Source organism: Babylonia areolata, chromosome 7, assembly GCF_041734735.1.
Source record: "Babylonia areolata isolate BAREFJ2019XMU chromosome 7, ASM4173473v1, whole genome shotgun sequence".
Taxonomy (NCBI): domain Eukaryota; kingdom Metazoa; phylum Mollusca; class Gastropoda; order Neogastropoda; family Buccinidae; genus Babylonia; species Babylonia areolata.
In genome coordinates, this window is record NC_134882.1 from 53,631,347 (window position 1) to 53,645,999 (window position 14,653).

Consider the following 14,653-nt stretch of genomic DNA (forward strand, 5'->3'; position numbering starts at 1 on the left):
GATTCTGGGAATAAATTGTTTTTTTAATCTACATGGAAACTCATTCATGCAATCACAGGCTCGTTATAGAACATACATAACATGATCGGGAACACCATGAAATGAGAACAAAACTAGTCAAATGAAGCAAAAACACACAGACACAGACACAGACACAGACACACACACACAGACACACAGACACACAGACACACACAGACACACACACACACACACACACACACACGCGCGCGCGCGCACACACACACGCACACACACACGCACACACGCACACACGCACACACACACTATCTGACTGCATGATCACCAGAATAATACAGTGACTCACTGTTTGACTCCATGATATCATCACCAGAATGATACTTTTTCTCAGAATCTGCATGATGTCATAATCAGAATGATACAGTTTCTCACTATCTGCATGATGTCATCACCAGAATGATACAGTTTCTCACTATCTGCATAATGTCATCACCAGAATGGTACTGTTTCTGACAATCTGCGTGATGTCATCACCAGAATGATACAGTTTCTGACTATCTGTGTGATGTCATCACCAGAATGATACAGTTTCTCACTATCTGCATGATGTCATCACCAATATGATACAGTTTCTCACTATCTGCATGATGTCATCACCAATATGATACAGTTTCTCACTATCTGCATGATGTCATCACCAGAATGATACAGTTTTTCACTATCTGCATGATGTCATCACCAGAATGATACAGTTTCTCACTATCTGCATGATGTCATCACCAGAATGATACAGTCTTACACTGTCAGACCTCATGATGTCATTGTATGGGTAATGAGGAGACTTCAATGCCCCACGATAGGATACTGTGAAGTACAGAACAGTGAACTCAGTTCAGTGTCTTGATAAATGACTGTTGTTCTGACGTGTATGTAGGTTTCGCTCTGCATTCCTGTGTGCCGATTTACCGTCCCTGTGTCACCATACAGCCACACTGGGAACTGAAGACTTTACAGCATCAGCTGTTTCAGGCACCATTTGGAGTGGTTGCGTTACTGAATTTAGACTTTAGTAGTGACTACTGGCTACATGAACTGTTTCAGGCACTATTTGGAGTGGTTGCGTTGCTGACTGTAGACTTTCTTAGTGACTACTGGCTACATGTACTGATTTAGGCATTATTTAGAGTGGCTGCGTTAACGTTAGACTTTAGTAGTGACTACTGGCTTCAAGAAATGTTTTGGGCATTATTTGGAGTGGCTGCGTTCCTGAATTTAGTCTTCAGTAATGGCTACTGGCTACATGAATAGTTTCAGGCATTATTTCGAGTGGTTGAGTGGTTGCGTTACTGAATTTTGACTTTGGTACTGACTGCTGGCTACATGAACTGTTTTAGGCACTATTTGGAGTGGTTGCGTTGCTGACTGTAGACTTTCTTATTGACTTCTGGCTGCATGAACTGTTTAAGACATTATTAGCTGTGGTTGTGTTTCTGAATTTAGACTTTATTAGTTACTTCTAGCTGCATGAAGTGTTATAGGCATTATTTGGAGTGGCTGAGTTACTGAATTTAGACTTTAGTTTTGGCTACTGGTTACGTGAACTGTTTCATGCACTATTTGGAGTGGTTGCGTTACTGAATTTAGACTTTAGTAGTGACTACTGGCTACATGAACTGTTTTAGGCATTATTTTGGAGTGACAGCATTACTTGATACTTCAGAAAGAAACGGATGAAATAAGGGGTGGAAGAACGAGTGAAAGGAAAGAGGAAAGGAAAGGAAAATAATGGAATGGAAACTGGTGATTTCAGTAAAAACATCAATAGCTAGCGCACTCCCCAACCCAACTGGCTTTAAAGTACAGCTTGAATGCTGAACGTGAAGCCTTCTGTGCCAAGTGATATTGGACGGCAGACCTCCAGATTCCGGGTTTGAGCGAAGACCTGGGCAAAGTTTGCTTTGTTCCGCTTTGTTTTGGTCATGAGATCGACGCAAGCTTAATCGATTACCATTTGTCGTCCTGTAGCCATGCAGCTTCATCACCAGAGCTGTTACCAGACGTTAGTCAGTTCCTGGCACGGGCTGCACGCGAGCAGAGATGTGGTCCCCAGCCCACTGTCAGCATCAGCCGGGGCTACAGGAATCAGAAAAAAAAGTGTTGTGGGCTCTAGCGCCAACTTGCCAGGTCGAAGTGATCAATTAAAGCGATCAGTCTATGTGTGTGAACTGCTGAAAGCAAATATGGCCCTCTTCCCTACTGCAACAATCTCCTTGATGGAACAAAAACAAACAAACAAACAAACAAACTAGCGTTCCGATTCCCTGTGCACATGGCGTGACGTGTCCCTCCCCCTGTACACAAGGTGAATGCAATCGGTGAATGACCATCTTCTACATTCTGTTTCTCTCGCCCGCAGTCCACCCCGTTCACTGCGTCTCTCGACAATCCACCCCGTTCATTGCGTCTCTCGACAATCCACCCTGTCCATTGTCTCTCTCGACAATCCACCCTGTTCATCGTCTCTCTCGACAATCAACCCTGTTCATTGTCTCTCTCGACAATCCACCCTGTCCATTGTCTCTCTCGACAATCCACCCTGTTCATCGTCTCTCTCGACAATCAACCCTGTTCATCGTCTCTCTCGACAATCCACCCTGTCCATTGTCTCTCTCGACAATCAACCCTGTTCATCGTCTCTCTCGACAATCAACCCTGTTCATTGTCTCTCTCGACAATCAACCCTGTTCATTGTCTCTCTCGCCCGCAATTCACGCTGTCCATTGTCTCTCTCACCCGCAATTCACTCTGTCCATTGTCTCTCTCGACAATCCACCCTGTCCATTGTCTCTCTCGACAATCCACCCTGTCCATTGTCTCTCTCGACAATCCACCCTGTCCATTGTCTCTCTCGCCCGCAATCCACCCTGTCCATTGTCTCTCTCGACAATCCACCCTGTCCATTCTCTCTCTCGCCCACAATCCACCCTGTTCATTGTCTCTCTCGATAATGCACCCTTTTCATTGTCTCGCTCTCAACAATCCACCCTGTTCATTGTCTTTCTCGCCTGCAATATACCCTGTTCCTGGTATCTCTCGACAATCCACCCTGTTCATTGTCTCTCTCACCCACAGTCCACCCTGTTCATTGTCTCTCTCGACGATTCATCCCTGTTCATTGTCTCTCTCCGACAATCCACCCTGTTCATTGTCTCTCTCGACAATCCACCCTGTTCATCGTCTCTCTCGACAATCCACCCTGTTCATTGTATCTCTCGACAATCCACCCCATTCATTGTCTCTCTCACCCACAGTCCACCTCATTCATTGTCTCTCTCGACAATCCACCGTGTTCATTGTCTTTCACCGGGAATCCACCCTGTTCATTGTCTCTCGCACGGAATCCACCCTGTTCATTGTCTCTCGCACGGAATCCACCCTGTTCATTGTCTCTCGCACGGAATCCACCCTGTTCATTGTCTCTCGCACGGAATCCATCCTGTTCATTGTCTCTCGCACGGAATCCACCCTGTTCATTGTGTCTCGCACGGAATCCATCCTGTTCATTGGTTCTCGCACGGAATCCACCCTGTTCATTGTCTCTCGCCCACCATCCACCCTGTGGGCAGAGGATCCAGACTTCAACGTTTAATGGGGTACCGATGAAGCAAATCATGGATTGTGTTCTCAGAGACACATTCAGATGCAGTCATGCCAGAGTTGTTCATGTCCTTCAGGCCAAGGTGTTGTGGCCATCGCTTGCCAGAGTTGGGAGACCGACCGCCCAACACTGTTCTCTCTGCAGTCTTGAGGAAAGTTGAAATGTTTCGTGACCGGCGTGCCCGTATCTTTGTTTATTTTGGATCGATGCTGATACATACTTATCTTTGGGTTTTTTTTTGTTTGTTTGTTTGTTTGTTTTGTTTTTGTTTTTTGTTTGGTTTCAGCCACATGTTTTGTAGCACTTGCTGCAGAAGAGGATGTATATGATGTTTGAGCTGTTGCATGCAAGTCGATGTTTGATTTGAAAATTATGATCCGCCTGTTTGGTGATTGTAGAATTCGGTGTCTTCTGCAACATGGTCTCTGCAAACCAAACACTGTGCGTACACACACACACACACACACACACACACACACACACACACACACACACACACACACACACACACACACACACACACACACACACACATATATATATATATATATATATATATATATATATATATATAAGTGGATTACTTATGAATTTTGCCACACAACTTGTATTGCCATGTGTTCATTTTCAGTGCGCCAAGTGCGTACTGCACAGGGGACCTCGGTTTATCTTCTGACCCGAATGACTAGACGCTCAGTTTAATTTCCCAGCCACACTCTGGGGAAAGGGTGAGACCGGGATTGGTAGCCAGACTCTGACGGACACTGTATTGGCTGATAAGTGACTTGAAATTTTCTGCCACCTTCCTTCACACTGTGTGTCTCTGTCTCTCTGTCTTTATCTGTCTGTCTCTGTCCAGGACAAAACCCTCGACCCCCCCCTGACCCCTCCTTCCGTCCGCACACCCCACCCCACCCCACCACCCCTCCTCCGTCCAGTGAGGTCTGTCGCCTTTTCTGGCAGAAAATCCGATACAGTTAATCGGGACTTTCAGAGTTTTATTCGCCCGTTCCTGGCACTGTCGACACCCCTACCCTTTCTGGCCCCGCTTCAGGGCACGGGGTCTCGCCGCCACAACAGTTGTGCATACGAATGGTCCTTTAGAGCGCCGTTCATTTGGGTCGCACCGCTGACACTGGCTGATGCACTTGACCATAAGCGCTGATATCATAGTCCGCGTTTCGCTCAAATGGTGGCCTTTCGCTTCCACAAGGCGATAGTGAGAAATGAGACACACACACACACACACACACACACACACACACACACACACACACACACACACACACACACAGAGGGTGACTGGGTGTGAGTGTGTGTGTGGAGGGGGAGGAGGTTAGACGTCTGGAAGTTTAGTGTGTTTAAATGTTGGGGAGAACCTTCCGTTTCCGGAATGAAAATCAAATGGGCGGACCACCGTGCTGCTGCCTCTACACTTGTTGGTCTGCCTGTCTCTCCGTCAGTCTGTCTCTCTCTATCTGTCTCTGTTCCACACACACACACACACACACACACACACACACACACACACACACACACACACACACACACACACACACGCACGAACCCACACAAAAAACCCATCAAGCACACGTGCATACACGGTCAGTCATAAACACATGGACAGTACCCCCTCTTCATGTCACTCAGAAAGACACTACTCCCTCTTCATGTCACTCAGAAAGACACTACCCCTCTTCATGTCACTCAGAAAGACACTACCCCCTCTTCATGTCACTCAGAAAGACACTACCCCCTCTTCATGTCACTCAGAAAGACACTGCCCTCTCTTCATGGCACTCAGAAAGACACTACCCTATCTTCATGTCACTCAGAAAGACATAGATAGACACTACCCCTCTTCATGTCACTCAGAAAGACACTACCCTCGCTTCATGTCACTCAGAAAGACATAGACACTACCCTCTCTTCATGTCACTCAGAAAGACAAGACACTACCTCTCTTCATGTCACTCAGAAAGACACTACCCCCTCTTCATGTCACTCAGAAAGACATAGGACACTACCCCCTCTTCATGTCACCCAGAAAGACATAGACACTACCCCTCTTCATGTCACTCAGAAAAACATAGACACTCTACCCTCCTCTTCATGTAACTGAGAAAGACATAGACACTACCCCTCTTCATGTCACTCAGAAAGACACTACTCCTCTTCATGTCACTCAGAAAGACACTACCCCCTCTTCAGGTCACTCAGAAAGACACTACCCCCTCTTCATGTCACTCAGAAAGACACTACCTCTCTTCATGTCACTCAGAAAGACACTACCCCTCTTCATGTCACTCAGAAAGACACTACCTCCTCTTCATGTCACTCAGAAAGACACTACCTCTCTTCATGTCACTCAGAAAGACACTACCCCTCTTCATGTCACTCAGAAAGACACTACCCCCTCTTCATTTGACTCAGGAAGACACTACCTCTCTTTATGTCACGCAGAAAGACACTACCTCTCTTTATGTCACGCAGAAAGACACTACCACCTCTTCATGTCACTCAGAAAGACACTACCCCTCTTTATTTCACTCAGAAAGACACTACCTCTCTTCATGTCACTCAGAAAGACACTACCACCTCTTCAGGTCACTCAGAAAGACACTACCCCTCTTTATTTCACTCAGAAAGACACTACCTCTCTTCATGTCACTCAGAAAGACACTACCACCTCTTCATTCAGTCAGAAAGACACTACCCCTCTTCATTTCACTCAGAAAGACACTACCTCTCTTCATGTCACTCAGAAAGACACTACCTCTCTTCATGTCACTCAGAAAGACACTACCCCCTCTTCAGGTCACTCAGAAAGACACTACCTCTCTTCAGGTCACTCAGAAAGACACTACCCCTCTTCATGTCACTCAGAAAGACACTACCTCTCTTCATGTCACTCAGAAAGACATGGACACTACCCCCTCTTCAGGTCACTCAGAAAGACACAACCCCCTCTTCAGGTCACTCAGAAAGACACTACCCCTCTTCATGTCACTCAGAAAGACACTACCCCTCTTCATGTCACTCAGAAAGACATAGACACTACCTCTCTTCATGTCACTCAGAAAGACAGAGACACTACCCCTCTTCATGTCACTCAGAAAGACAGGGACACTACCCCTCTTCATGTCACTCAGAAAGACAGAGACACTACCCCTCTTCATGTCACTCAGAAAGACACTACCTCTCTTCATGTCACTCAGAAAGACATGGACACTACCCCTCTTCATGTCACTCAGAAAGACACTACCTCTCTTCATGTCACTCAGAAAGACACTACCTCTCTTCATGTCACTCAGAAAGACATGGACACTACCCCCTCTTCAGGTCACTCAGAAAGACACTACCTCTCTTCATGTCACTCAGAAAGACACTACCCCTCTTCATGTCACTCAGAAAGACACTACCCCTCTTCATGTCACTCAGAAAGACATAGACACTACCCCCTCTTCATGTCACTCAGAAAGACAGAGACACTACCCCTCTTCATGTCACTCAGAAAGACACTACCCCTCTTCATGTCACTCAGAAAGACACTACCCCTCTTCATGTCACTCAGAAAGACACTACCCCTCTTCATGTCATTCAGAAAGACACTACTCCCTCTTCAGGTCACTCAGAAAGACACTACCCCTTCTTTATGTCATTCAGAAAGACATGGACAATCTTCAGAAAGACACTACCCCTCTTCATGTCACTCAGAAAGACACAACCCCCTTTTCATTTGACTCAGGAAGACACTGCCCCCTTTTCATGTCACTCTTCTGAAGCTTCCACAACCCCCACTGCCCCCGCTTTCCTCTCAATTCATCTGCTTCACTAGTGTAGCTTCCGCTCGCAGAAAAGGAAAATTGAACCTGTGGGACAGCACTTACAGAGGGAAAACTCTGTGCTGATGGAAACCACATTTTTTTGTTGACTGCCATTGCTGTAGAGGGCGGAGATTACCTGACTGAAATCATCATATTTACCTGTCTCCACAGATTACCTGACTGAAATCATCATATTTACCTGTCTCCACAGAGTCGTTTTTTGGCTGGCAGCACTCCACACAGAAACAGCAAGAACAGCCAGGAATAAACAAGAAAAAAAAGGGAGGGGGGGGGGGGGGGTAAAAAGGAACAGGGATGAAGATGGGAAAAAACATCAACCGTACACTGCGTCTGAGAAAAAAAAAAAGTTTCCTTCCTTCTAACTGCGTTTTTTTGTTTTTGTTTTTTTGTTTGTTTGTTGTTTTTTTTGTTGTTTTTTGTCTGTTTTTATTTTGTTTGTCTACGATTTTTGTTTTTATTTTCCGTGAGTTTTATGTTCGTCTCAACCAAGGAAAAGTAACAGGGTGTTCTCCTGTTGGTTTGACAGCCCTTCTCATGGCTGCTGCTGTGTGTGTCGTCGTCGTTGTTGTTGTGTCAGAGGCACAGCACCATCATCGACCCTACACACACGCACACACACACACACACACACACACACACATGATCAGTCGTCATCATCACAACACAAGCAGTTTCAGTTTCAGTTTCTCAAGGAGGCGTCACTGCGTTCGGACAGATCCATACACGTTACACCACATCTGCCGGGCAGATGCCCGACCAGCAACATAACCCAACGCGCTTAACCAGGCCTCTTCTACACAAGTTTGCCAGAGAACAATACTTTACTTGCCATGGGTTCTTTTTCAGTGTGTCAAAGTGCGTGCTGCACACGGGACCTCGGTTTATCGTGTCATCCGAAACACTAGACGCTCAGTCAGACTTTCCAGTCAGACTTTGGAGAAAGGGCGAGAACGGGATTCGAACCCACACCCTCACGGACTCTCTGTATTGGCAGCTGAGCGTCTTAACCACTCTGCCATCTTCATCCTCACAACACAAGCGAGGATTAAGGAAGTAGGCTTAACTCGGACAACATTACAACAACACAAGCATGGAGTAAGGAGGTAAGCATGACAGACAACATTACGACACCGCTACAAACAATGAAGAGGAAAAAATCAATCGGTTCCTGTTCCTTTGAACATTGTGTACTGGCAAAACCGATTACTGTAAGTCATATAGGGAAATAAAATGAATGTTAACGGAACATGAAATGCGTCTTGGAAAGCTCGGTTTGATTAAAAAGAAAAATGAGTAAGCAACGCAACACACACACACACACACACACACACACACACACACACACACACACACACACACACACACACACACACACACAAACTCTCTCCCTCTCCCTCTCTCGTACACTATGCATGTATTAAGTATTAGGTATAACTACATTTATATGCGTATATGTCTGTGTGGCTCTTAGAACAACGGCAGATGTGTAAGTCGGCCAAAGTGCTAATATCTTCACCGTTGGAAAATAAAGATTCATTCATTCATTCATTCTCTTTCTCCTCTCTCTCTCTCTCTCTCTCTCTCTCTCTCTCTCTCTCTCTCTCTCTCTCTCTCGTCAGCAAGTAAATAAATGATAACAAAACATGTATATATCCCCGTGAGATTTAATTCAAGCAAATAAATGGATCTGGGAAGTCTGCTCCTTCCAGTGGAACTGTTACAAAGTACTGGAGAAAAAAGCTGGGACACTGACATCCCGAGTTTACACATCTCGTACGTAGAGGTCAGGAGACAGATGTTCAACTGGGTCACCACAAAATCCACGTGACTCCAGTGCACGTGAAACTGGCTACTACCACAGGGCTTCCTGGGCCTGTCCGATTTCCCCGTTTGTCCGGGGCAGACTGCCCCCCAGGGAACCAGCTATCCAAGTCACCGGATCAATCGGCAAGACCTTTCCCATTAATGGTTGGGTGCTGGTCTGACTCGGCACACAGGGTGTGGGAACGAAGGTTGAAATACGACGTGTGTTACCAGTGTGAGTTATACATGGCTGACTGATTGAGAGAGAAGGTTGAAATACGACGTGTGTTACCAGTGTGAGTTATACATGGCTGATTGATTGAGAGAGAAGGTTGAAATACGACGTGTGTTACCAGTGTGAGTTATACATGGCTGACTGATTGAGAGAGAAGGTTGAAATAAGACGTCTTACCAGTGTGAGTTATACATGGCTGATTGATTGAGAGAGAAGGTTGAAATACGACGTCTTACCAGTGTGAGTTATACATGGCTGACTGATTGAGAGAGAAGGTTGAAATAAGACGTGTGTTAGCAGTGTGAGTTATACATGGCTGACTGATTGAGAGAGAAGGTTGAAATAAGACGTGTGTTAGCAGTGTGAGTTATACATGGCTGACTGATTGAGAGAGAAGGTTGAAATAAGACGTGTGTTAGCAGTGTGAGTTGTACATGGCTGACTGATTGAGAGAGAAGGCTGAAATAAGACGTGTGTTAGCAGTGTGAGTTGTACATGGCTGACTGATTGAGAGAGAAGGTTGAAATAAGACGTGTGTTAGCAGTGTGAGTTGTACATGGCTGACTGATTGAGAGAGAAGGCTGAAATAAGACGTGTGTTAGCAGTGTGAGTTATACATGGCTGACTGATTGAGAGAGAAGGTTGAAATAAGACGTGTGTTAGCAGTGTGAGTTGTACATGGCTGACTGATTGAGAGAGAAGGTTGAAATACGACGTGTGTTACCAGTGTGAGTTATACATGGCTGACTGATTGAGAGAGAAGGTTGAAATAAGACGTGTTACCAGTGTGAGTTGTACATGGCTGACTGATTGAGAGAGAAGGTTGAAATAAGACGTGTTACCAGTGTGAGTTATACATGGCTGACTGATTGAGAGAGAAGGTTGAAATAAGACGTGTGTTAGCAGTGTGAGTTATACATGGCTGACTGATTGAGAGAGAAGGTTGAAATACGACGTGTGTTACCAGTGTGAGTTATAGATGGCTGATTGATTGAGAGAGAAGGTTGAAATACGACGTGTGTTACCAGCGAATTATACATGGCTGACTGATTGAGAGAGAAGGTTGAAATAAGACGTATTACCAGTGTGAGTTGTACATGGCTGACTGATCGAGATGAACTGTTGAAATAAGACGTGTTATCAGTGTATTATACATGGCTGACTGATTGAGAGAGAAGGTTGAAATAAGACGTGTGTTAGCAGTGAGTTGTACATGGCTGACTGATGGAGAGAGAAGGTTGAAATAAGACGTGTTACCAGTGAGAGTTATACATGGCTGACTGATTGAGAGAGAAGGTTGAAATAAGACGTGTTACCAGTGTGTTATACATGGCTGACTGATTGAGAGAGAAGGTTGAAATAAGACGTGTGTTAGCAGTGTGAGTTATACATGGCTGACTGATTGAGAGAGAAGGTTGAAATAAGACGTGTGTTAGCAGTGAGTTGTACATGGCTGACTGATCGAGATGAACTGTTACGGGAAGAGTGCCCTCTGTGGTTTCTCTTTCACGTGATCCTCCATCAGCAGACGGATGTTCGGTGCCAGTGATATCTTTTTCTGTCCTCTCCGACGCAGTCTTCCTTCATATTTCTGTTCGTTTTCGGGAATCACGAGAAAAGCGTCTCCTTGACTTGACAAGATCAGAGACCGCAGCACAAGACTGTGTGATGAGAGCAGTTACACGTGTGCTGTCCGCAGCTTGTCAAATCTTCAGCCCCAATTTATCATGCAGAATGAATCGATCAGATCCTTCAGACGTCGATCACATCTCTCAGATCTTTTCTCAGAACTTTTTTTTTACGATCTAAATTAAATGAACAAGATTCTTCTGTGGAATAGGCCACCACTCGTGCCGGATTCACTGGGTCGGGGGAGCGAGCAAGCGAGCGAGCGAGAGAGAGAGAGCACTGAAATCTGAACACTGAACATTGAATGATTTTAATGACTTAGACCAACAACCCCTATCATGACAAATGCAAACAAAGCACATTCCTGATAAAAATCGATAACAAAATATAACTGTTAGATATGTATGGCTGAGACCAATACAAACACTACACTCTGTATCCAACCAGAGAGAGAGAGAGAGAGAGAGAGAGAGACTTACTAGAGACTCGGAGATTCAGATATTTATTCAGAAAGGCCTTAGCCCCATTTGAAGGGGAGAGATACATCACTCATCTAGAAATGCATTGTCTTGTCTGGGCATATGTGAAAGATCACCATCAACCAGTACGGTAATACAAGCTTTTATCCTTACAGTTTATTTTGTTCATGCTACAAGACGTGCAAAAGAATCATAAATATAAATAGCTATATTCTTTAGTACATTTTAATTCCTCACTGTCGAAAGCAATGTCAATCGCAAAATTCGATGGACTGTTGCAGTACTTTGTAGGAATATATCTGATTCAAATCATTTAGTGCTGGACAAGGGAACAAAAATGAACTGCGTCTTCAACTGAAGATGATCTACATTTGACCGTTGCTTATATCTTTGACAGCTAATTCTGAAACGCCAAACTTGAACTTAGTTAATGCTCTTCTCACAATACTACAAATATCTAGAGAAAAATAAGTTTCAATCAAATTATTCAGTTTAAACAATCTATACAATGAGAATATATCACTCGTTTGCACGTGAAAGTCCCAGTCTTACAACATACAGTCTGTAATTCGTTGCTTAAAATATTCTAAAAAAAAACATTCGTTCATGTTTAACACCCTGTTTATCCCATATATAAGAAAAACCATGGCTACTAAGACATTTACCTCTAGAATCTTGATTGTACAACACTCTATATGCTTGGGCAGGCAACCTATGATAATCCATTTGGACTACTTTTAACTAACATCATATGCATTCAAATATATGGGGTATCTTCCCGTATAATTATACAATATAATTTGGAGCCTTTCTATCGACATGCAAAAGCCTCTCCATAGCAAACCAACGAATATCAAATCTTTTTTATTTCATACCCTGCTTCAAGTCCCCATATTTCAGCACCATAGTAGGCAATTGGTTGTTCTTGTGCATCAAACTTATGCAACAGTGACAAAATACCCCAAACACTACCTTTTGCTCTGATTAAAAGATCGTGACACGTGATTCAAAAACTAAGTTTTGTAGAAAAACATATTCCAATATATTTATATGCATTAACAACTGAAACCTGTAAACTACCATACATCCATCTTTCGCTAGCTGCTAGATATCCACCTTTGCGAAAAAAAACTATAATGTTTGAATGTTCCATATTTACTCTCAAGTCTACACGCTGCTGAATACGAGTGATTTAACTGATTTTGCAAGTCTACTGCTGTTTCGGATAGTAAGACAATGTTGTGTGCAAACAGCGAAATAAAGAATTCGATCAAATCAAATCGTGCCCCGTGTCTACCATTTCCAATAATTTCTAACCCTAGTTCATTCATTAACAGTGAAAACAAAATAGAACTATATGCATCACCTCTTGTACATCTTACGAAATCACTCATTCTAGCACTACATCTAACTTTAGCCTTAACATTTTCATCACCTTCACCTTCACCTCTCCCGTAGTCTGGGTTCAGACCGTTGGGGCACCGCTGCTGACCTGGCCACCACCCCTCTCCACTCTTCACGGTTTTCTGATTTCCTCAGGGCGTCACCGAGCGTCAAGCCTGTCCACCCCCGGATGTTGTCTTCCCATCTCTTCTTCTGCCGTCCTCTCCTTCTGCCTCCTTGTACGGTGCCTTGCAGGAACGTTTTGGCAAGACCAGATGATCGGGAGATGTGACCATACCACATATTTTCAAAACATCGATATAGTTTCCTTCTTATCCCGAATTTCTAAGAATTGGCCATATAAGTTTTCTTGAAACAGAATCGAATGCCTTTTCAAAGTCTATAGAAGCTACATATAACTTGCGTATATTTGCAAACTGTTTCTGCACGGCTGCCAACAAAGTAAACATATGGTCAAGAGGAAAATAATGTCTTTTAAAACCTGCTTGATATTCATCTGTAATGTCATTTAATCTGATTCATCTGATCACATGTGATCCTCACGCCGTGTGTGACAGTGACATATCTGATCTTAACCCTTTCACCGCCAAGCTCGCATTTATGCACAGGCGTGGTAGAGGACCCATGTCACTGGAAGGTGACCATTCATTGGTCTGTTATCCATGAACCTACTGCTCTTAATGTTAGGTGGTAGGATAGGCCATATTTTCTATACATCGCATGGGGAATCCCCAGTTATTCGTAGCCACTGTCTTTTCTGTGTTTATATAACAAAGGAATTTTGTACTCGAAACTGACTGGCGGTGAAAGGGTTAAAGCCGCGTGGGAAGCTGACAGACAGCCAGTCCGCCTAAAATAGCAGTCCTTTTCTTCAACGAGGATAAAGTTGCCGTTTGAATTAAAACGTCCAATCAAAGTGGTCTGACGCAGTTGGCCTACTGTTTTCGTTCAGCACTTTTGAACATCTCCACCTTGCACGTTACTGACTGTTGGCATGATGCAGTCACGTTCCTTCGACACCCGATGTGTGTGGCTGTGATTGAGGTTGTCACTGTTTGTGCTTTGATTGATTTCACCGATTGGCTCGTGTGCTTTGTGTTGCTTTGTGTTGTGTAGCAGTCATTATGATGGGTGTTGTGCAACGAATGGTTTGTGTTGATCTTGTTTTAGATATGTTCTTTAAAGTTCAGCGTAATTTGTCGTGTTGATGGATTTTAAGTGTCCAATCTTTAAAATAAAAAAATAAAAAAAAGAGTGGCGGGGAAACTCATATACGCACACACGCACGGGTGTAAACATCAGAAGTAGAAAAAAGTACATGGTATTTCATTTTGCAGAGGGGGGCTATAGATTACTTTTGGTTCACTGGAATCAACGATCGTTCCAGTTACCTAACTCCCCTCCCGTTATTCTGGCTTCTTGGAGAGAAATCCACCGTGTTCTGCTCACTGACTTGTGCACATGCAGCGAGTGAAAATAGTGTGCTGTCAGTGTGACGTGACGTGACTTCACTGCCTGTTTTAGTGTGCTGTCAGTGTGACGTCACTTTACTGTCTGTTTCAGTGTGCTGTCAGTGTGACGTCACTTCACTGCCTGTTTTAGTGTGCTGTCAGTG

At 44.2% G+C, this 14,653-nt stretch overlaps 1 protein-coding gene across 1 annotated transcript in view; it reads left to right on the forward strand.

The window, feature by feature from the left end:
- Positions 1-14,653, forward strand: part of LOC143284112 (uncharacterized) — a 140,986-nt gene that overhangs the window by 89,133 nt on the left and 37,200 nt on the right. The gene's annotated exons all lie outside the window — the stretch shown is intronic.